General features: G+C 41.7%; 1 protein-coding gene across 1 annotated transcript in view; it reads right to left on the minus strand.

The window, feature by feature from the left end:
- The window catches only part of ELK3 (ETS transcription factor ELK3), a 43614-nt gene that overhangs the window by 14136 nt on the left and 5784 nt on the right, over positions 1 to 23694 (minus strand). The gene's annotated exons all lie outside the window — the stretch shown is intronic.

Raw genomic sequence — 23694 nt, forward strand, 5'->3', positions numbered from 1 at the left:
ATGTATTGCCAAATAAAAATGTTTTTACCTTGCCCTGAAAAGATTGCTAAGGTTTTATTTATATGTATTTGCTTGCTTTCATTTTGTAGACGGGTGGAATGGCTTGACCTAGCCGGAACCATGTTGTGCTTCCGTAAAGTCAAGACACTTAAGAAACCATTTCTCTCTTGCTTCTTTGTTGCATGTGGTGCTTTTTCTCTTTGCTTCTCCTATCCAGATTACTGATTCCACCCACCTAGTAAACTCAAGCAGGGAGGGGGACCCGCTATAGATCAATTTTTCAAATTCTTGCTCCTTGCTTCAAAAACAGCACTGCAATTGTAAAACACAATGGCATAAAAGCCATTCTGTTTATTTCAGTGCAATTTGGACTTGTGATGGCAGAAGGCAGCTAGATAATCCCACTTCATACATATGTTTTTTGCTAACAGAATGAAACGATGCCCCTATTTGTACATCATTTTAAACCCTAGTTTAAAATAAATTACGGTTTAATGTGAACAAGCTGGTAGATGCTGCTAAAATGCAGGTGTTTGGCTCCTATCTCTCTTCAGCCTGGAGGATACAATCAAGATGCTAGCTTTTCGTGATGAACCAGCACTCATGGTTTGTTTCCTTGTAACAAACCACAGGCACAGTAAGACAACATAGTTGTTGTTGCCTTACTATTCACTATTTGTTTTGCAGCAACAAACTACAAGTGCTGTTCTACATGGAACACAAATCCAGACTCTGGCTTGTTTCTTCCCCTGCAGGAAGGAGCGAGAGAGGAGCAAAGGACATGTTCAAATCAAACCATAGTTGATTTTAAACTTTAAAGTGACAAACCATGTGAATGTCTTGATTCAAACATCTGACCAGCTGTGTTCAACATACACTATCAACCAGAGTAATTTGTACAAATATTACTTAATAGTGATGAGACTGGTAGGTGCCTATACTGTGCGAAACCAATCTTGTACTGAAATTCTGGATAACATTATATGCTTCAATTAAGTATGGAAAGGGGGCACACAAAAAACCCTGCCCCCAATATCCTTACACGTACCACCCTCTTCTCAACCCCCAACCTTCCTCAAGTTGAACGGGGAAGGTCTATAAGGTCACAATTGCTTGGTGTTTTGTTATTTTCTTATTTGCAGTTATTTATTTTGTGATCCATTTTGAGAACATTTCAACGTAGAGGGACAACTCATTTAAATAAATAAAACCCATATCTGTGCAAATGTCAAAGATCTACAAAGAATTAGCATCTATTATTTATACAACAAGGAAAAAGTAAATTAGTAAGACAGTTAAAGCAATATATTTCTAACTGTCTTTCTATTAGTAAGACAGTTAAAGCAATATATAAGCAAGGCAATATTCAAAGGGAGACATATTCGTAATTCTTCCAGTCAGTCTAAAATAGAAGATCAATCTAAATAATGTGATTTCAGAATATCTGTAAATCTACAATCTCTACCTTGGAACTGAGTCTACAAACTAACTACTTGCCTACTACTTAAGCCTAATTTTTGGACTTCCCTGCTTCCCTCTGCTTTGTGTACAATACCCGATGAATGTTGTTCAGGAGAACCTGGAAGCTTGCCACACTTCTGTGACATTTTCTCTGGTCCCAATAAAGGTATTGCCCTGTTGTAGATTTTGAAATACAGTACAGTAGTACCTCAGGTTACAGATGCTTCAGGTTACAGACTCTGCTAACCCAGAAATAACAGAAATCGCACTGCAGCAGCAGGAGGCCCCATTAGCTAAAGTGGTGCTTCAGGTTAAGAACAGTTTCAGGTTAAGAACGGACCTCCGGAACGAATTAAATACTTAACCCGAGGTACCACTGTATTTATTTTTATAAAAAGCGGCCTTATGTGCACATTTTCTGTATCTGCCACTAGGTGGCACACAACTTCTGAGTCTTCTTGTAACTCTTCCACATTGGCACTGAATAATTTCAAACTCTTCCTTGCAAAGTCCCAGATGAAGCTGTGCACAAGGAATCATCCCACAGGATTCTGTTTGCAAACCTATCAGGCTTTAGTGCAGCCTTATAAGCAGAATTTTTTAAAACCCTTTTTCTTTACTAGAAAAACACATTCTATGTTATTAAACGTTTTAATTCTTTTGAGAAATTTTGTAGCTGCATTATGCAGACTCACGTACAGACACAGGTTTATTAACCTGAGGTGCAGGCACACATAGCAACAGCCTTGTGGAAGACATGGGGTACATAATATTCCCACATCACAAGATATGAATCAAAGACTCCTCTGAGATAGGTTGCTACTACAGTGGTACCTCGAGTTAAGTACTGAATTCGTTCCGGAGGTCCATTCTTAACCTGAAACTGTTCTTAACCTGAAGCACCACTTTAGCTAATGGGGCCTCCTGCTGCTGCCGCACCGCCGGAGCACAATTTCTGTTCTCATCCTGAAGCAAAGTTCTTAACCTGAAGCACTATTTCTGGGTTAGCGGAGTCTGTAACCTGAAGTGCATGTAACCTGAAGTGTATGTAACCTGAGGTACCACTGTATTCCAATTTCACCAATATGAGAAAAAAGGCTATGAGGACCTCAGTTTGGAATTGTCCCATTCTCAATTCCTCAATTCTAAAGTAGTTCACTATGGGCAGGCATGCAAACTCTCTACCACTTAATCAATATGAGCAACTATTATCTCATTATGGCAGAACATAATCTGGATAACTAGTGAGAGTGCCTACATGACTTTCCGTGCAAAATAGCAGGGTGGTTCGTTTCTGCCTTATGCACACCACAGATTTAACACTTCATTCTCTGTCTGTTTGTTTGTCTGTCTGTCTGTCTGTCTCACCTACCCACACTTGTTTCACTAGCATTCCTTTTTAAAAAACAAAAAATGCTTTAAATATTTCCCTCTAAGAAGCAAGAATGTCTATTCTGTAATTCCCATCTATGCAATACTTATTACTGCAGTGTGGGACGGGGCACAGGTTCATGGGGAGTCATTCCAGACTCATGAGGAAACCCATATAAGTTTATGTAAAATGTATTTTTAGGCTCAACTATATGTATATTTTGGCACTTGTAAAGCCCAGGCACTCATTATGTCACACAATGTTTTTATGCACATCTTAAGTGTTTCCAGATAAGTCCTTTTTTGGTGCAATATAAAATCAGGATAATTGTATAAATGGATCCCTTTAGCATTTTGCTGGTAGATCCTTTCAAAGAAAAACCCCTGTCACTTTAGAAAAAGTACTATTTGAAAATGCACCTTGCCCCTATGATTCTTGTTAACCATCTTGTGTTATTACGTTCACATATTAATTTTCAAGCATGCATGAAGCAATCATAGGCTACGTACATGCAACATTTTATCGAAGAATCAATGGAGACCAAGTATTTTTTTCTGTAGTCCACGAACAATATGGATCTATTGCATATTTTTGTCTCTGAAAAGCGCTTATTGAGAAACTGGTTTCATTGCAAAAACAAAAGCTTATTGCGGATTGATTCAAATGGTGCGTCCATTTGAAAATGGAAGTAAACAGATGTTGGAGGTCCATGCAGTGGGGGTGGGTATATAAGCAAAGATCACAATCACCATTTCCTTCTTCATTCCCCTGGGGCATTTACAGGGAATAAAAGGTATGGATAGCTGAATCTAGAGAAGGGTTTTCAAAGGCTTATCAAGTAACCACACCCACCCTTGTATCTAGAATCAATCCAGATGGAAAGCAGCAGATTGAGGATGCGCACGAACAATTCTGGATCGGGGGGGGGGACACAACCCTTTTGTGCTACGGACAGGTTAGTCTGTGCACAGCCGTAGATTTTGGTTAGGGAATACATAAAAGTAAAATGGCCTTGTCACAATGAATGGGGATCTGTGGCTTCCATCCTACCAGCCCCACTCAGGTTATGGAAGCTGTCATCAAACAGCTGTAGGGCACCAGGTCTCTCACATCCCTGCTATAACCCATTGTTTTCTCCAAACAAGAATTGGAATAGGTGCTTCAAACTGGTTTTCCAGTTGTGGAGCAGCATCCAAAGGAGGCATTCCACAAGTAGAATGACTTCTGCTCACTCAATTGAACTCTCCACCCACATGCCCCAAACTTGCTCTGAGATCCCCACAACACTCTGGAATACATCTGGGTGAGGGGGAAGATGGGGACTCTCACAATGCCTCTCTGGCTTGGAAGCAAAAGGAAGCAGTAACTATAGTCTGACCAGTTCAGATATAATGACCAACTACAACTGCCATGAACCAGGAAGCCATCATTACAGAATTGCTACCCTTTTCAGGTTTTTATCAAGCTTTTTAATTTCAGCCCACCATGGGGAAACTCCCAAAATACAACCGCCTAATTGGAAATCGGTCTGAAATATTGTGGAGGAGGGCCAGGGCGGTTGACTGAGCAGGAACGTTTCTTCCTGCAACATTTTGTTGCTGGATCCACTTGTAGCTAATATTATTGTTTCATGGTTAATGGTTTATACTTCTAATCTGTTATATTAAGGGGAGGGCATATAAATTGTTTCTCCCTGCTCAACCTCTTAGCTACAAGCTTGCCTGAATACCATGAAATGATTCACCACTCCCTGCACGGCACCTGAAAATGTGCCACTTTAAAACTGCTCTGCAGAGATTTCTGCAGTCCTCCTAAACTGCATGTAAACAAGGGCAACTGATTCCCTTGTGATGGTAGGTTATCCAGATATTTATTCTGATTCCATATCATTCTGTCCTATTCTCCAATCATGAAGGTTCTACGGAACGGCTTAAAATCCTGTCATCAAATAAACCAATGATACAATAAATGGCTGTAGCACAGCAGAAAACAACACACTTCTAGAAGCCCCAGGATATAGCCTGATGGTACATGAGGCCACCACCTGACTGAAGGTAAGCAAGTCTGGGTCTTGTCAGTGACTGGATGGGTGACCCTCTGGAAGTAGCATGTATGGGCATCATCCTGGAAGCAAGCCAGGTTATAAATACAAGGGGCGGGGATGAATAAATGAAATTGAAGAGAAAATGCAAGGACCATTTGTCAGAACATAGAATCTGAAAAGGCTGTGAAATAGATGGGCACCAGCAATAATAATAATAATAATAATAATAATAATAATAATAATACCCCGCCCATCTGGCTGAGTTTCCCCAGCCACTCTAGGCGGCTCCCAATCAAGTGTTAAAAACAATACAGCATTAAATATTAAAAACTTCCCTAAACAGGGCTGCCTTCAGATGTCTTTTAAAAATAGGATAGCTGCTTATTTCCTTGACATCTGATGGGAGGACGTTCCACAGGGCGGGCGCCACTACCGAGAAGGCCCTCTGTCTGGTTCCCTGGAACCTCACTTCTTGCAATGAGGGAACCGCCAGAAGGCCCTCGGCGCTGGATCTCAGTGTCCGGGCAGAATGATGGGGGTGGAGACGCTCCTTCAGGTATATAGGACTGAGGTCGTTTAGGGCTTTAAAGGTCAGCACCAACACTTTGAATTGTGCTTGGAAACATACTGGGAGCCAATGTAGATCTCTCAGGACCGGTGTTATATGATCCCGGACGCCACTCCGAGTCACCAGTCTAGCTGCAGCATTCTGGATTAGTTGTAGTTTCCGGGTCACCCTCAAAGGTAGCCCCACAGTGGTTTAAGTCCCTACATTTGCAAAGTGATCTTGTTAATGTCCTGGATGGGCAGAGGTAAGACACAGATTTAGGGCAGCGTGACCAGTTCCACTACACTGGGCACCAAGCCTGGGGATGCCACAACTATGACATGGTGAATTGAGCAGAACAGAAGGGGGGGGGGATTTTGGCCTTGCACAAGTTGCAAATTTTAAAGACCAAAGTCCTTCCTGACACAGGTGACATTAAATATAAAAGGGCACAGGTATAAGCTGCTATGAGTCATGGCGATTAGGCTTCCCGCCACACAGGCACCTTAACCAATTAGATCGCATGATTTAATGGGTAACTTTTGCTCCCAGCAAGGGTTGAGCTTGGATTTATCAGGAAATGCAAACAGGGGTTTGCATTTTTTAAAATTAAAGTGGAACATGTCTCTTGGAGGGAACCCATCACTCTCAAGGGGCAATAAATGGCCAAATTAGAGGTGCTAACATGCGCCAGGTATGTGAGAGGATTCATTAAGTTTATGCAGATTTGTTCACACTTGTGGCTAGAATGTTTCATTGCTTGCCCTGATTTCACATGGGGGGGGGAATCTTTGGGCCTGCATACTACAGTGGTACCTTGGGTTACATATGCTTCAGGTTACATACGCTTCAGGTTGCAGACTCCGCTAACCCAGAAATAGTGCTTCAGGTTAAGAACTTTGCTTCAGGATGAGAACAGAAATCGTGCTCTGGCGGCACGGCAGCAGCAGGAGGCCTCATTAGCTAAAGTGGTGCTTCAGGTTAAGAACAGTTTCAGGTTAAGTACGGACCTACGGAACGAATTAAGTACTTAACCCGAGGTAGCACTGTACTTTCACTGATTTACTACAGTGATTCTTGTACTTGTTTCTCAGAGCAAAGCTCAATTCTGCAGTTTCTCAACTGAGTTTCTCTGAACAGGCTTGCTGTAGACGTGCCTCTGTAGCATCCCTCCCTCCAGCTGCCACAGACCTGGGCTGAGGAATTCCTTTTCCCAAGGAGAGGTCCCAGCGCTCATGCCTTGGGTGAGGGAGCTTTCCCCATCCTAGCCATGTGAGGGAGGCACATTCCCAGCGTGCTCCCAGGCATCTCGTCCTAGAGCAGGCTTCCTCAAACTCGGCCCTCCAGATGTTTTGAGACTGCAATTCCCATCATCCCTGACCACTGGGTCTGCTAGCTAGGGATGATGGGAGTTGTAGACAAAAAACATCTGGAGGGCCGAGTTTGAGGAAGCCTGTTCTAGAGCCAAAACTTTTCCAAGGGGGAGGCAGGAGACACTCTCCTCCCACCACTGATCTGCCCAGGGCAGGTAAATTAACTTTGATGCAACGAGCCATTATTACATGCACATCTGCAAAAGGAAATAGGACTTCTCCAGCTACCTAGCGCACAGCTAATGTCTGTCTGTGTGTGTGTGTGAGTGTGTGTGTGTCTGTATGTGCACATCTCTCCAAGGATACAACTTTCCACTCTCTTTTTTTCTTCTTCCAGGCGCTCTAAAAAGCTCTCGGGTATTAGTGCGTGAATATCCATTTATCGCTGCTCAATCTCGACTGTGTCTAGCAGAACTTTCCCCCCTGTTCCCCCCCCCCAGCTGAATGACGTAGGGCATTGTTAGCTTCACTTCGCTTCCTCTTTTTCTGCAGGCTGCAGGCAGGAAACAGGGGGAAACGGACCAGAGGAAACCTGGCCTTCTACATCTGTCCTTGTTTGTAATCTCAGCTCTGGCTTTATTTTGCTAAAGCACCGCAGGTTTCCATTAACCCCTTAAATGCCAATCCAGCTTCTACCGAGTTTGTCATTCTCATTTGGGCTACATAAGGGGAAAAAAACAGATAATTTTACTACCTTGAAACTAATCAAACGAAACTCAAATTTTGCATGGAGCGCTAATCTGAATAAGTTTACAAATGTGTAACTGAATGGAGCATGTCTTCCCCCTTTATTTTAGCATCAAGATGCAAAAACACCATGTACTCGGGTGTTTCCGAGACTTAAAAGCCAAGCTTAGAAAAAGCTCATCCCCTGAGGAAAGAAAAATGCTTTTAGAACAACATCAGTAACATACATGCTTACATTTCTGTTATTCAGACAAAATATGTATAAGCAATAAAACTACAGTGGAACCTCAGTTTTTGAATGTAATCCGTTCCGGAAGGCCGTTTGAATTCCGAAATCTTCAAAAACTGAGGGGCAATGGGCAGTTGGCAAAATCCATTGAGGGGAAAAAAGAAAAACACGCAGCAGAAGCCGTTCGACTTCCAAGGTGCGTTCGAAAACGGAAACAATTAATTCTGGGTTTTTGGCGTTCGGCTTCCAAAACGTTCGGCTTCTGAAACGCTCGAAAACCGAGGTTCCACTGTATATAAATTGGTGTGTGCAGAATGTTGTGTATTTGAATATCATACCGCTTCTGCAGTACTCAAGGCATATACCAATTTTTGTTAAATTTGTTCCAACTTAGTTTTCCCCCTTTCCTCTTGACATAATAAGTCAACTGTGTCATTAATACATATTTCCTTAACTTGTCTCACATCTGGGGTTGCCAGTGTGGAGTCCTCCAGATATCGTTGGACTCCAATTCCCATCAGCCTCTGCCACAGTGGCCAATGACCTGGGATGGTAGGAATTATAGTCTAACAACATCTTGCGGCCACAGGTTCCTCATCCCCAAAATAAATTATCAGCCTAACGTCCTTTGCTGAATGTTTGATCACTTATCTAAGTAAATAAGTTTTCCCCATCTGGCAGAAATGCTGGGTTTTCCCCAACCACTTCCTATTTCTCACCCTTGAAGCATCTCAGCAGAGAATCATAGTTTTAAGTATGGCTCAGACACTTGCTTTCCTCCTTGAATATATATTATGCCCAGATGTTTCAATAGCATTTGCCACTCCCTTTAACATTTATTGATCTGGACAAACCAGCACCGAGGAAATGATCTTACAGATCTGGCTTACAGATTTTATGAATTAGAGATGAAATTGGGGTGGGGTGGAGAATGGGGAAAACGACATGAGGCTGAATAATGAAAAAAAATGATACATTTTTCTTCACAGAGTTGCACTAGGTTTTTGGTATGAAAATATTCAATTTGGAACAGATGGGAATAGCATACAGGGGTGTGTTAATTTATACTCAGAGTAAACCCAAGTAAATTAATGAATCTAAATTAGTTGTGTCCAATATGTTCAGTGGGGTTTACTCTTGAGTAGGATTAATGCTTATTCTGTAAAATATTTTTTTATGTACTGGTAAACTTAACAAAGAGGCTTGTGATTCCTTAAAAAAATAAGAGATTTATTGAACGTACATAACTGTTCATGGGCAAAATCTCACTTTGTTAGATGCATGGAGTGTTTTCCACAGATACACACACACACAAACACCTTCATATACGTGATGCATCCTGTGGCAGTTGCATAATATCTATATGTCACAATAAGGACATGTTCACAAGACAGCTGCCCCTATTCCCAGTTGGATACAATCTCACACAAGCATATGGAAAGCACATCCCCAGGAAAAGGTAGGGCTTTCCTACTGCGGCCAGAGGAAGTCAACAATGCAGACTGCTCAGACCACGCTGGTTCCTGGATCTTTCCTGTTCTGGCGTTTTCTCACCTTATGCAGCAGCAAATACTATTGCTGTGGGTACATGCATCTTTAAAAGCCCCTGGCCCATGTACCCGACAGCTATCCAAAATACAGGTTTTCCATTGATAGTATGGAAGTGGGAGTGACCAATGTGATCTGTAGTTTCTTTTGAATGGGAAACTGTGGCATGTGATAATACTTTCTCAGGTATTTTCAACACCCTTCTCACCCTCTGCAAGACAAAGGCCTGCAGTGGTGAATAAATAGTTAAGGTAAGTAATGAGATCCCTAAAGGAAAGTAAATAGAGGGACCATTTATTTTCACACTGAATGGCTGACTACAAATGAATAGCTACCATTTTGATTTGGGGACGGGGCATTTCCCATGTAACTCCACTGCAGTCTGTGGATGCGAGGAGAGATTTCATGTAAGCATCGTAGGTCCCAGGGAATCTGTTCTTTACTGAATACTGAATTCTGCTGGGTGAGGGCTCAAATTGTCATCTTCATCCCACTATCAGTGTTCATGGTGCTTTACAGAATACAAGAGGAGGGGCCACGCAGTATGATTCAACTGTTAAAAGTTGGACATGCAAGGAAATGTGTAACATGTGCAGTATATAACTACAGTGGTACCTTGGGTTACAGACGCTTCAGGTTATATACGCTTCAGGTTACAGACTCCGCTAACCCAGAAATAGTACCTCGGGTTAAGAACTTTGCTTCAGGATGAGAACAGAAATTGTGTTCTGGCGGCGTGGCAGCAGCAGGAGGCCCCATTAGCTAAAGTGGTGCTTCAGGTTAAGAACAGTTTCAGGTTAAGAACGGACCTCCGGAACGAATTAAGTACTTAACCCGAGGTACCACTGTACTATATTTTGATTTTACTACCCACCCAGGACACAACAATTTAAAATATAACATTAAAAACAAGTTTATAACAAAGTAAAGTGAGTCCTAGGCAGATACATCTCTGTATTATTAATGCAGATATCATCTAAACCGGTAATTCTCTTGTGGGTTTTAAGATAGATTTCACTGAGCTTTGGCAAATTTTCCTCTCTCTCTCTCTCTGGTAACTGACACAATATTTGATGATCCTGTTTTCCATACCCAGAAGTGCATCATTTCCCAGTCAGTGCATCCTCATGCCTGCCCCCCCCCCCGCCCCAATATGATGACACTGTATAATCTAAATCAGGACTTCCTCCTATTATATTTCAGAGGCGTCTTTCTGGGAAAGCCAGATATTAGTTAAAAGGTAGGAATTCCTGCAGCACCACCCAGTGGAAACATTTAAGAATTTTTTGCAACTCCTGTTAAGTTTTCTAAGATGGCTTCAGAAAACCAGCAACAACACAGAAAGGTTCCAGAGCCATTTGGAGTACTGTGTCTTTTGTTGGAGCAACTGATTAAGCAAGACAGTAAACTTTCAAGCTGAACTGAACTCTTCCAGGCATAAGTTAAATGCATTGTCTGTAGCACTTTAGAGCCTATCAGTCATGTATGTATGCATCACAGTATGCTTTCAGGGAAACTGCTGTGAAAAGATGAGTGATTAGATATGAGGCTTCAATCTTAGAAATCCCATGCTATGTCCTTAAAAAGCTAGTGCAGAGATTAAACCATGGGTAGACAAACTAAGGCCCGGGGGCCAGATCCGGCCCAATCACCTTCTAAATCCCGACCATGGATGGTCCAGGAATCAGCGTGTTTTTACATTAGTAGAATGTGACCATATAAATCAATGTTAGGGGTACGGTAACTTAAGTTTTGACTTAATATATAAAGAGGTACTGGATGACTTTTGAGGTGCCTGCCATAGCCAAAGCTGTGAAGAGCTGCTTTTAAAGACAATTAAAGTACCTGTCAAATGTTCTTATATTTTCTGCCAGTTTAAACTTGCCCTATTCAACTTTCCTCTTAGCTATAACATTTCTCCTCTCCCTTAATCTCATAGGCATGCTTGAAATTTGCTCACTAATATTTCAAAATGTTATGCATTTCTCCCCTACACGCTATCTTCCTTTTAGTTTTTCTTCTCCCCTACCACCTTTTGAATTCTTCTGCTTCCAGATAGTTTCAGTCAAGATTTTGATAGCTTCAATAGCTATATTTGTTGCAATATCACCTCCAACAATGCACCCCAGGCCAGCCTTGTTAACGTTGACTATACCAGATCCCTGTTGGCCCGGAGGTGGTGGTAGTGGAGTCTGTGTGAGTGTCCTGGTTCTACAGCATCCTAGCAGTTCATTTTTGCTACTGAGGTTTACTACACCAGTACTTTTATTTATAAAAATGTTATACCACTTAATTTAACAAAAATAATTACACACCTAACAAGTCATCCCTTAGGAGATGTGAATGCAAACCCAGCCCAGCAAGAATTGCCCTACATACCACCCTATAGGATGCGGAATGTAGGGTTTGCTCCTTTTTTTACTCTATGCATCTTTGCTATTCCAGGTCTCCTCAAGCAATGCAAGCCTCACATAAAAGCTTGAGTCTGCACACAGATTATTCTTCCTAGACTGGGGAAACTGCCTTCAGCAGGAAGGAAATGTTGCTGGTTCCTCCTCATTAAGGCTTTTAATATCCAACCTGTTCAGATGTTTCAAAGGGTAACCAAAAAGCCCGTAAATCTATACTGGTTCCAAAAATCTATCATGGGATGGAAATAAAAATGCGCACAGGCTCATCTTGCTTCCTGCCCCGCTCATGTGGTGAGCATCTGTGGCATATTGGCACAGCATTCGGTTCCAGGTTCAAAGCCAGCCTGTATCTTTATTCTTTCCACATGAATCTCTGCTGTATTCTTCTCATGTCCGTGTGGCAGAGAGATAATTATTTTGCTGACTTACATAAAACTTGAGATGGCTACCCCTTCTTTAAACATGGAAAACTTAGATGTGATCAGGATGAAACAGAAACCAGTAACTGCTACTTGTATACGACTGCTTAGTTCATGGGTAGGCAACCTAAGGCCCGGGGGCTGGATCTGGCCCAATCGCCTTCTCAATCCAGTCTGCGGATGGTCTGGAAATCCACGTGTTTTTACATGAGCAGAATGTGTACTTTTATTTAAAATGCATCTCTGGGTTATTTGTGGGGCCTGCCTGGTGTTTTTACATGAGTACAGTGGTGCCTCGCAAGACGAAATTAATCCGTTCCGCGAGTCTCTTCGTCTAGCGGTTTTTTCGTCTTGCGAAGCAACCCTATTAGCAGATTAGCGCTATTAGCGGTTTAGCGGCTATTAAAGGCTTAGCGGATTAGCGGCTAAAAGGCTATAAGCAGCTTAGCGGCTTAGAAAAACGGGGGGAGCGAAAAAAAATCGGAACACTTGCAAGACGTTTTCGTCTTGCAAAGCAAGCCCATAGGGAAAATCGTCTTGCGAAGCAGCTCAAAAACGGAAAACCCTTTCGTCTAGCAGGTTTTCCGTCTTGTGAGGCATTCGTCTTGCGGGGCACCACTGTAGAATGTGTAATTTTATTTAAAATGCATCTCTGGGTTATTTGTGGAGCCTGCCTGGTGTTTTTACATGAGTAGAATGTGTACTTTTATTTAAAATGCATCTCTGGGTTATTTGTGGGACATAGGAATTCATTCTTTTTTTTCTTTTCAAAATATAGTCCGGCCCCCACAAGGTCTGAGGGACAGTGGACCAGCCCCTGCTGAAAAAGTTTGCAGACTCCTGGCTTAGTTGTTCCCTGAGTAATATTTATTACACTCCTTCCTCACTGACAAATCTATACTTCACATAGACTTTGAAGCTTCTATTCTCCCCATCCCCTCTGGGCTCTCCTCCCCACGGTTTTCCGCACCAGAAGGTGGCTTGCTATACTGACAGTAAACAGGCTAAATGGGGCAACACATTTTTACAAGTCTATCCATCAGTGCTAGAAATATTACACAGCGTAGGCTGTACTTTTCAAGTATAGAAACATCCCTGATGTCACTGGAGGCTCAACCCAAGGGTTGTTAAAGCATGTAAAGGGGAAAGTCCTGTGTAAGCATTTTAAGTTTTATATTCCTGGCTGCCACTGCAAAGCCCTCTGTTGGGATTGAACGAGTGTACACAAATAGTTTGAGCTGTACACTCATACAATGATTTACATGCAATGTTCAACATGTGTACAATCTGTGTACACGACAGCCGAGCTGAACAAATCAACAAATGTATATACTCTTTCACACAAGCAGATGTACCTGTATAGAGACAGCTCACACCTGTTTGGTGTAACGTGTGAACAAACCTAATATAGCACTGCTTCAGATGTTTTGCATCTGCCCACTCAAGCTCACAACACAACAAATGTGCTAGTCTTTAAAGCTGCAGTCCTCACCCCACTTAGCTGGGACTAAACCCCATTGAATTCAACAGAACTTGAGTAGACATGGCTAGGACTGCACTGCGAGAAGCCAAATAACTCTATATTAGTACTGCAAAACTAAAATCCATCTTAGATTGCATTAAAGAAGTGAGCCTTGGTGGTTCTCTTTCTTTAGGTTTGTGTTACCCATTCACTGTTTCCCTATAGAAGGGGTTGGGATGGAAAATGTTATGGGCAGTGCTTGCAGGCATGAACAGGAGCACCCACACCTGAATGTCCCTCTCCAACATAGCTCCCTGTACAAAGGCCACTCTGAAATATAGCCCAATGAAGAACAAGGCGCAGTATTCAGAAGGGAAAGTTCAAAGAGCCCTGCTGAGCACATAGAAGCGCTTGGGCACCTGTACATGGCTGTTTGGACATGAATCTAATCCTAGTTGGCTGAATTTTTAAATGAAGTTTAATCTCTCATTAAACACCAACTGCAGACAGAAAAAGGGCATAGGCCACAGTTTTGTTTATATTTTATAGGTCAGAAGAAACAGTTAGTTTCTTCATGAGGTATTCGTCATGAAGGAATTGTTCAAAATATTCAGTATCTTGAGTCCTACAAGTTTTGTTTGAGCTTGGAAACATTATAGGTAACACTGAGTTTACATGGGTTACAGGTCTAGGAATATGCTAACAAGTTGCTAGAGCCAGCTGCCCCCCCAAAAAAAAAACCCTACTCCTACTACTACTACAAAATACAAGAGGACACAACTCTTCTGTTTCTGGAGTAGGGGGACTTGATGCATGTAGATCTCCTGAGCAAAGGAATACAAGAAAACCAAGCGGTCCTACATCTGATGGTCTTCTCAATAGGATATTTTTTTTCCTTTGTTGCTTTTGTATCCCACCTTTCTGCCACAGAGTTCAAGGTGGCATACAAGGTCCCCCACAAAAACCCTTCCGTTATGTACTGAAGTTCTCACCCTTGGCCAGCAGGGGGATACTGTAGATAGTTTTCACTCAGGTCCACATATGCAAATAAGGGATCGAAAGTGACGTTCAGTGATTGGATAGTTACAGAAAGTTGTTACTGTTGCGTTGTAGTGGAGCTCTATATAAGCAGGCTGGCTGAACCCTTCAGTTCAGTTCTGTTCTGGGCTGTGAATAAACAAGAGCTGTCTGAAGAATCGCTGTGTCGTCTGATATGTTCACCCACAACTTAACACCTTCTATATGTGAGGAAGGCTAGGCTGTGAGATAGAGACTGGCCCAAGGTGATCCAGTAAGCTTCATGGCTGAATGAATATTTGAACTTGCATCTCCCCATTCTTACTTCAACACTCCGGCCACTACACATCATGGCAGCTCCCTTGATTCACCCTATCACAACCACTTTTATAAACTTTAGCTATTTCTTACACAGCTGAAACTCTTACCATCCTGCTAGGTGGATTGTTTGCTTATAATACTTTTCATATGTTCAATAAACAATATCCAGTCCTCCTTATATCTTTCGTCATTTTGATTTATTATTCTACTGGTCACCCCTGCTAGCTCTGCATATTCCAACAGTTTAATATGCCATTCTTGTTGGTACCTTATCTGTTTTCCATTTTTGCGCTAATAACACGCGACACCTCCGCCATGATCCAAAGCTCTATGGGGTTCTAATTTACACACAGTGCTTTGGTCAAGCAGGAGTTGCTCCATCATTTCTAAGGGTGTTTCATTTACACAACATTCTCCAGCATTTATCAAGATGTGGCAGGCCCTCCTTGCAAAGATTTCACCTGGGTATTTGTGCTTCTACAAACACATGGGCTGCTTGATTACTTTATGGGGGGATGCAACCCACAAAAGACATACTGCTGTACAACTGAGAGAAAGAATTGAAGTTTTCTACACTTCACAGTATAAAGTGATATCCTACATTAATCATACCCACAGTAGACCCACTGAAACCAATGACCTTAAGGCCAGTGGTTTCAATGGGTCTACTCCGAGTACAACTTAGTTGGATATCATCCATACTGCCAACCTAAATTGTGTAGGTCTCTGGCAAAGAATTAATCAGATTGACTGAGTTGTTCAGCATTTCGCCACTATAATTATGCACTACCTCCGTAAAAACAACATTTGTTTTAATTTGAAATAATAATTACTAAGGACTTTTTCCACATGTTTCCTTGGGGAAAGGTGTTCCAGATAGTTAAAATAAACTGTGAAAGTTTCAAATTACCATAGCCTAACTATTCCACAATGGTAAATTATTTCTGAAGAAAGATTCTCAGAAAGGTAAAATCAGAAGGGAAAGGGAAAAAAGTAAAAATCAGGGTATATTTGCTTATTTTGTTGACGTACGGCTTTCAAATTATCACATACTTTGGTATTCTGTTAAGCTTTGTTGCATTTGATTGTTAGCCACCTTGGAACTTGATAAAAGAGTGGAATATAAATCCACTGAAAACATAATAAATAGAACATTTGTGTTTTCCTTGGTGTCATACACTGTAGCACTCATACAGGTGCATATCCACAGACATTAATTCCAAAAACACACTCGCAGGGCTGGGGAGGCAGCTGCTAGTCACTGGTAGATCATTTCCATATAGTATTCTAGAAATGGCCGGATATGAACTCCCCACTCACCCTGCATGGGTGTCTATGTGCGTAGCGAAGGCTTACATGCCTAGAAAACAATAGCAAAATAAATGCAGATTTGACACACATGGGTAAAAGCACTCTGTGCTGAGCAGACTGATGATAAATAAGCATGCACAGATTCTATAGCACGATACTGTAATCGCATTTAAGAGAAGCCTTCCCTGTAACAGAAGTTTGTTTTGCAGATGTATTGATATGCAGCGTAACACTAATGGGCAAAGTTTGAAGAAAAAGGTAGATCCTTTGTTATAAAAATGTAATATAGGTTTCAGGAAAATATCTATTCCTGCGCCATTTCGTGCATAAAAGAAACCTCTTGTAAGCATTGTTGGTTTTACAAGAAGCTTTACTATGCATGTTTCTGCAGAGTGACTCATGGGATAAAACAATATTAAACTGAATACCGGTACCTTATGTGCAAAGAAAAACAACTAAGCTTACATTAAACTCAAATAAACACGATTGAGGAGACAAACACACATGCACATTATCAAATTTTAAAATAAATTATTCAGTGCTAGTCTAATAGTAGTTAGCCACAGATAAACCTGTGGGATGTAAACACAGGAGCAGTCAATGACAACATTCCTAGAGTGTACATGTTAGAATATGGGGAGGGATGTCTGTCCAGCAAGCAGGTAAACTTCCTGGGGACGGACTTCCTCCGCATGTGACCAGAGGTGGGTGTGGCCTCACCTGTGCAGGTAATGACAAAAGCACAGGGCAGGCAGCCATCTCTCTCTCTCTGCCATTTTTCTTTCGATGAGGAAACATCTAAGGATGCCCTCTTGGCTCCCAGCCAAGAGAGGAGATAAGGACTATCTTGCTACAAGATAGATTCTAAATGTATGTAACATTTTAAAGCTGTCTGCCTTCTGGGACCATATTGTGAACAGAACGTGAGTAAACTCTTTTATACTTTTATAAAGACTGTGTCATGTCTTGTATTTTAAGAGGGAACAAAAGGGGAAATTACCAGAGTAATTATTATAGAGGTTCTAGCAAACCTGTGCAAGCGTTACCGTTGCGAACTTAAAGGGGAATGTCTATAAACTCTGCTGATATTTTGGGAACTTGTTAGCACAAGTTGGATAAGGATATAATTAGTCAATATATCCTCTCCTGCACCCCAGAACATTCCCACAAAACCAACTATATGCTAGTAGTGATGTGCTTTGTAAGTCCTGGGTTTCTCATTTGCAGCAAATGCATGCCAGTGTTTCCTCAAAGCATTCCTAGAAAGGCAATTCCATAATGTCTCAAAGCAGATTACTATGTATTATGGGTTTCTCTGACCTATGGCCAAATGAATATTGCACTGGTTTGTTCCACACTAGGTTACTGTATGTGCGTCCTTTAGAGTTCTGGTGCCTGCTGTGAAGGGCTTGAAGGAAGACACGGCACCCTAATTGGGATTTATGTTGGCTCCATACTTGTTTTCCAGTTCCTTGGAGTGTCTTCCATTTCCTTGTTTCTCCTTTTCAGCAGGATGCTAAGACATCCTGCAACTGCCTGTTCTAGCCTTCAGCTACGTTTCAGTATTCTGTAGTGATGAGAGTGCTGCTGGTACAGGATGTACATAAACTGAACCATATTGACTATTAGTCAGTGTGTAGCTTTTTCCAGGCTACAAGCCCTACGTCCATTAATTTGTGTTCATGGGAACAGGTTGAAAAGTTTTGTGTTTTTGATAACTCTTCCACTAGCCTGAGTTTATCCATCTGCCGCATATGTCTCCACCTTATCTCCCGTCACACAAATACGAGTATCATCAACAGTTGGAACAGCTTTTAAGTGTCAGCACTTGAACAAATACTTTGAGAAAGTGTATCCCAACATCAAAATTAATCCTGTTCTCAAGAAAGAACCTATACAATCCAAACTATATACATTTTAAAACACTTTGTGCTTTAGTGTTTTATTTCAATGTTTAGTAAGCTTGACTTCCTGTCCCTACATCTTGACATTCCACTCTAAATCATGACTAATTCTGAAGTCATACATAATTCAACAAAATTCTTAAGAAGAAATATGCTCTTGTCTTTCTCTAAAGTCTCCAAAATACTAGCTGATTCATTAAAGCAAAAAAAGCTTCAAATAAAATAAACATGCATCATCACTCAAATCTATGCGATATGTTTATTGTGCAAAACAGTGAAGGAGCAAACCACAGAAAATAGCAGAATAAACCAAGAGTTGGCATGGGAAAGTATGCGTTTCAGAGAAAGCATGTCATCATGGCCTGTTGTAACTAGCATTGGGCGTGGCTTGCAATGACAGAGAAGAGCTCAAGGCCAACAGATACCTTTCTGGCAGGCAAGCGGTGCCCTTATTCAACGTGGCAAAAGCAAAAATAGATAAAGAACCACTTTGCAAAGTGCTCAGCGCTCCACTACAGCTAGGCCATGAGTCAGCATTTACGGAAGTTAAGGGTGTGTATAGTGTAAATAAACAGGCTACTTTTGACATGAATCAGTTGAAATGTATCCTGGAGTAGTCCCAACACAAATTAACCCAAAGGACACCACAATTAAGTATAGGAAATGTAAATATAAGAATTATGGAGGCCCTTACCAGTCCATTTTTCAGGACATCTCGGGGATTTTAACTATTCTGCTCTACGCTGATATTCCACCAAGATTTCCCTTCTTTCAAATGCATTATCTGCAATGCAGGCAAACTTAATTTGCTTTCACTTTTAAAGTAGTTAAACTGTAATGGCCTTACTCCAAGCAGCCACAGATTATTTTATTTTTTTAATCAGGATCTAAAATATTATCCAATAGCAAACCCTGGCTCCCTATACCATGCAAGGGGAACGAACGGTTCCTTGTTTGGAACCATTAAGAACATAATAATTGCTCTACTAAATATCAGACCACAGATTCATATAGTCCAGCTTACAGTGCAGATAGATATTGCTCTTTGTCAACAGCAGCTGATATCCAGAGGGATCATATTCCATTTACAGGTACTCAGGAGAGCGCCCCCAGAGGGAGATTCAGAGGTTTCTCTTGAATACAGGCCCCTCCATCAGTTAATCTTCCATCATTTTTAACAGTGTTGATCTGTGATTGGAGTTCCCTGAGTCCCTTTAAAGTTCTGGCTGGAAATAAAAGCTATGATTTTTTTTTAAATGATCTTAGCTTAACAGGGGATACTGGGCCAGCAGGGGGATACTGTAGATAGTTCAGGTCCTCATATGCAAATAAGGAATCGAAAATGACGTTCAGTGACTGGATAGTTACAGAAAATGGTTACTGTTGCGTTCTAGTGGAGCTCTATATAAGCAGGCTGGCTGAACCCTTCAGTTCAGTTCTGTTCTGGCCTGTGAATAAACAAGAGCTGTTTGAAGAATCGCTGTGTTGTCTGATATGTTCACCCACAACTTAACAACCACTGTATATGTATTTATATATTATAGTGGAACAGTACAGCTGCCTGTGTTCTTAAGACTCTCCTTGGGGATGTGGCTAAGGAGGTGCTGCTGAAAGGGACATAGGAGCATTGGTCCCTACTTAGCTCAGTGTCGTCCACCCAGATTGGCAGGAGCTCTCTGGTGCCCCAGGCACTGGTCTCCACCAGCCCAAACTGTAAATGCCAGAGATTGAACCTGGGACATTTTGCATGCAAAACATGTCCTCAACTATTGAACCATGATGAGCTCCTTTGCTTCAAATTTTACAACTACAGCATTGCTCCTGCACCAAGATGAAGCCAATTAATTAATTTATAATTAATTCCCTACAGCAAAATTTACGGTAATTCTGGGGTCCAAAGGACCCCTTCATCCCTCTCATGATGATGTTTTTGGTACGAAGATAAATGTATAGGTAAAAAAAATGTACAAAACCAGAGGGGACTCTATTCTGGTGTCTTTGAAGTGGTGCAAGTTCATAAAAACTGAATTTACAATACAGGCAAACTGCTAAGGGCAGAAATTCAACATTGTGTTCTTCCAGTTGTTCCATCTGCACAAGCATTCCAGTTTGCCAGTCGTAACAACACCCACTCCACTACCCCTCAGTGGCGGAGGAAGGGTGTGTGTGGTCCACCCCAGGTGTCATCACTGATGGGTGTGTGACAAAATGAGTTTGTTTTTTTTTAAAAAAAAATGGGCTCACAAAACCTTTTAGGAGTGACGTGGTGGCTTAGACGTCTGCAGGTTCCGCACTGCCTGAAATGGCAGCGTGGAACTTGTGTCTGCCTACTGCCTCTCCCTCAGCTGCCCTACAACCGAAGGGGAGGTGGTGGAGAGGCTCCAAGCATTGGAGAGGCTCGCCCCGCCCCCAACTGCAGGACACGCCCCCGCACCAGGCACCCGAGAGGCTAGCTACACCACTGCTCCCCCCTGCGCTGTTATTAGGATTCTTCCAACCTCGCCCCTAAGCCAATATGGGGGGGGTACAGGGGGCAATAGGGAGGCAAACCCTGTTGTACAAGCAAAAGTCCTTGCATAAGTGAATGCTGCCCTAAGATCATCCGTACCACACTCTATTTCGACACATTGCTGGGGATAGAAAGGATCCCAGTTAGCTTAAGACATTTGGTAGCTTTGCTTTCTTATTTGTTTTGATAGAGGTGAATTGGACCCACAATATCTTAGTAAGTTAAACTATTTTTTTTTCAAGAATTGCAAAGAAGGGAATGAAACACTACGGGACAACTGACTGCACAATTTTTGAGGAAATCATGGAGCATGAAGTGTATCAGGTTTGCTAAAAACAAGGTTACATCTATTTCAATTAGAAGCTGGGATCCACATCAACCTCACTCCCCTGCAAAAAAGAAGACTTTCAGGCATGTCTCTGATGCCCTGGAAGGAGCTGTGATCAGAAAAGAAAATAGCATTGAGCTCACACTAGGTTTGTTGTTTGTTTTGTTTTGCTCCCAGAAGCCTAAACTTATAGTACATATATACATAAGTGCCTTGTGTCTCATCACTTATGTTTCAAGGAGAAATTATTTTCCATCTCTTATTTCTAAGATAGATATCTAGCACACCTTGGCACACATGGATTGAAGAACATTGATTATTTTAACAACATACTTTTCTCTTTAAGAAGCTGGGGTTTTTTCTACACGTACCATGCTTTACATACAAGTGTGCAGCTGGTTTCTTCACATTTTGGCAATCTATCAGAATAAATTGTGTACTTCCTGATCCCGTGTACATTAGGCCTTCAAGATGCATAATTAGGAGCAGATAGTCTACTTAGTAGCAAAGGACGCCACCTGTTTCGGGTAGTCCAGACATAACACCACACCACGGTTGGTGTTACGAGAATCAGCTTTTAAGCAGCTTCAGGCACACCTGCTTCCTCCTACCATCATGTGCAGCGATGACCTCTTTTCTTTCCTTGCTTCAGGCAAAGCATACTCTGCCATCTCATTCAAACCAGCAAGATATAGTTGTGCTTGCCCTATAAATCAGAACCAGAAACTAGGATCCAGCTCTGCTTTTCAATCCTGTTTTGCAGGGCAATCATATAAAATAGTTTTTTCCAGTTGAGACAGAATGATAAACTATGGTTTGCCACAAAACCAGGAAAGAGACTGCTTCATGCTAAGAAGAAAGGAGAGGAGGGGGCAGTGGTACAAAAGTGCAAAGTTCCTCAAAAGATCATTCTCATAGTCTTCTTACATTTGTACCAGATCTCTCTAGCCCTACGTGGACACTGAGTCTCCTCAGGTGTAAGCAAACATGTAAGGATAAGTGAGGGCATGCTGCCAAACCCTACCACCACCTTCCCGAACATCAGCTATACAGTGGTACCTCTGGTTACAAACTTAATTCATTCCAGAGGTCCATTCTTAACCTGAAACCGTTCTTAACCTGAGGTACCACTTTAGCTAATGGGGCCTCCTGCTGCTGCCGTGCGATTTCTGTTCTCATCCTGAGGTAAAGTTCTTAACCCAAGGTACTACTTCCGGGTTAGTGGAGTCTGTAACCCGAAGTGATTGTAACCCGAGGTGTTTGTAACCCGAGGTACCACTGTACATCTACATCCTTTACATTTACATCATTTACATTCACATGTATCTGAATATTCAAATAAGCAAACCAGGAAATTAATATAAGAATTACCTTGATTCATGCCAATCTCGTAATACAAAACTTTTCTAAAGCTATTTCACCTCTGCTTTAGCTACAACTGTCAAAGCCACTTGCCTCCTAGTCTCAAAGTATCACTTCAATCCACACACAGCATCATGTTTTGGGGGGCTTGTTTCTGTATGCATACCTGTTCTGTAGGCATGCCCTCTCCTAAATATTTTGGTCCTGGGCCAGCAAACATTTAGATAGCCCTGCTGCATCATTCTAAATCATTAACAAATTAAAATCAGGTTCTCATTTAAAAACAGAGAAAAAACAGTAATCTTTGAAGTTAATTCCTTTGTTTATAAGTTGGTAGAAATACCAATAAACAAAAGGTAGTCCTTCATCATACACGCCTACTTAGTATTACAATGTATTACAGAAAGATCACTGGGACTTACCATTTAGTAGAAATAAGAATGTTGCCTGAACCATTTAATTTATGAGATGTTATAGGACTCAGGTTTCCCTGAAATCCATGCATTCTAATCAGGAAATTCTAATCCCAAATTGTGTGAAGTGATTGTGCAGTTTATGCTTAAAAAATACTCCTAACACTGCAGGTGGCGTACAAGTCATAGGTTTCCATGCCCATCTTCGCAGCTCTCTATCCTCCATCTACGCCAGCAAGCAAGAAACATTATCAAAATTCAAGGCCACATTCCAGCCAGCCAAAAATCACTCAAGAAGGGTGCAATCCTTATGCCTCCAAAGGTAACTTTAAAATGCGCTTGTGCAATGCCAGGCAAAATTTCCAATGCTACAAGAAGCAGCTGGATTTCTACTGGACTACTATAATGCACTTCACATGGGTCTACCATTGAAGATGTTCCAGAAATTACAAGTAGTACAAAATAATGCAGCAATCAGGCTAATACCTACAAGCAGCAGGCCACAATAACATTACCCTCTTTTAAAAACAGCTACGTTGGATGCCAATTATTTTCCGGGCCCAATTCAAGATATTAAGCCCTGAACACCTTGGGATCCAAATATCTGTAAGAATGGCTTATTCCATATTGACTGGCCCATAACCAACAGATGAAGCCCTTCTTGTGGTCCCCATGCAGGATGAGGTATGAGGTGTGGGAGCCTAGGAAATACAGTGGTACCTCGCAAGACGAATGCCTCGCAAGACGAAAAACGCGCAAGACGAAAGAGTTTTCCGTTTTTTGAGTCGTTCCGCAAGACGAATTTCCCTATGGGCTTGCTTCGCAAGACGAAACGTCTTGCGAGTTCTTGCGAGTTTGTTTCCTTTTTCTTAAAGCCGCTAAGAGCCGCTAAGCCGCTAATAGCCGTGCTTTGCAAGACGAAAAAACCGCAAGACGAAGAGACTCGCGGAACGGATTAATTTCGTCTTGCGAGGCA

Source organism: Podarcis liolepis (genome assembly GCF_965112155.1).
Source record: "Podarcis liolepis genome assembly, chromosome: 10".
Lineage (NCBI taxonomy): Eukaryota > Metazoa > Chordata > Lepidosauria > Squamata > Lacertidae > Podarcis > Podarcis liolepis.